This window comes from Dioscorea cayenensis, chromosome 18, assembly GCF_009730915.1.
Source record: "Dioscorea cayenensis subsp. rotundata cultivar TDr96_F1 chromosome 18, TDr96_F1_v2_PseudoChromosome.rev07_lg8_w22 25.fasta, whole genome shotgun sequence".
In the NCBI taxonomy this organism is placed as follows: Eukaryota; Viridiplantae; Streptophyta; class Magnoliopsida; order Dioscoreales; family Dioscoreaceae; genus Dioscorea; species Dioscorea cayenensis.
Window position 1 is genome coordinate 3,841,476 of NC_052488.1, and position 1,391 is coordinate 3,842,866.

The 1,391-nt window shown below is 45.1% G+C and overlaps 1 non-coding gene across 1 annotated transcript; it reads left to right on the forward strand.

Moving 5' to 3' along the window:
* Positions 1 to 1,080: 1,080 nt before the first annotated feature.
* On the forward strand, positions 1,081 to 1,187 carry LOC120283111. Its single transcript, XR_005543112.1, has one exon. It is a non-coding gene; the product is annotated as a small nucleolar RNA R71 (small nucleolar RNA).
* Positions 1,188 to 1,391: the final 204 nt, after the last annotated feature.

Genomic DNA, 1,391 nt, shown 5'->3' on the forward strand with positions numbered 1-1,391 from the left:
GAAGCACTTTCCTCCAACTTCATCTTGTTAGTCAACAAGTCTTTCAAGAACTTCGCATACTTAGGCATTTGGGCCAATGCCTCATCAAAAGGAATATTAATGTGGAGTTGCTTGAACAAACTCACGAACTTCTTGTACTGTTCATCCCCTTGGACATTTTTCAATCTAGAGGGATAAGGGATTCTTGGCTTGAAAGGTGGGGGTACCACCTCTTTCTCTTTGCTTGTTCCCTCTTCTACCTCTATAACCTCGGGTGTGTGTTCTTTTGACTTCTCACTCAAAAGCCTAACTTCAACCTCACGACCACTTCTAAAAGTGATCGCCTTCACATGCTGTCTAGGGTGGGTCTCTGTATTGCTCGGCAAGTTTCCATGTGGCTTTTCAGAGAGAGACTTCGCAATTTGCCCCACCTGATTTTCAAGGTTATGCAAAGAGGCGGTGTGGTTGCGAAGTGTAGCCTCAACTGATTCAAACCTAGTATTTGCAGATTGCACAAATCTAGCCAAGTGTTTCTCTAGGTCAGTCATTCGGGTTTCCAAACCTGAGACTCTGTTTTCCACCTGAGGGGCTTGTTGTTGTTGTTGGAAACCCGATGGCCCCATGGCCATTTGTGGACCCCGATTACTCCATGAAAAATTGGGATGATTCTTCCAACCCGCATTGTAGGTATTGCTATATGGGTTTCCTTGAGGTCTCATGCCATTACCTACAAAATTAACATTCTCCACTGAAGAAACATCACTAATAGAAATTGGGCAATCGGAGGGAGCATGTCCTCCACCACAACCAGTGCAATTAGTCACGGCCGCCACTCTATTTGAAGTTAGAAGATCTAACTTCTTACTCAAATTCTCCACTTGAGCCGCCAATGAAGTTACCGCATCTATTTCATGGAGGCCGGCCACCTTTTTCTTCTCCCTAGCATTCCATTAGTAGCTGTTTAACCCCATTTCTTCAATCAACTATCAGGCCTCGTCGGGGGTCTTGCTACCTAAGGTACCTCCTGCTACTGCATCCAAGAGTTGCCTTATACTCAGGTTCAAACCATTGTAAAACTTTTGAACAATCATCCACTCCGGGAATCTGTGTTGCGGGCACTTCCTCAGGAGCTCCTTGAACCTTTCCCATGTCTCGAATAGAGACTCCAATTCCAACTGAATAAAGGATAAGATCTCGTTCCTAAGCTTTGCTGATTTTTTGGGAGGGAAATAACGAGCTAGAAAGCTTCCACCATCTCCTCCCACGTGGTAATTGACGCTCTTGGTAATGAGTGTAGCCACTGCTTCGCTCTCCCCTTTAGGGAAAATGGGAAGGCTCTCAATTTGATGGCATCATCCGTCACCCCATTTATCTTCAGCATATCACACACTTCGAGAAAGCTCTCTATGTGA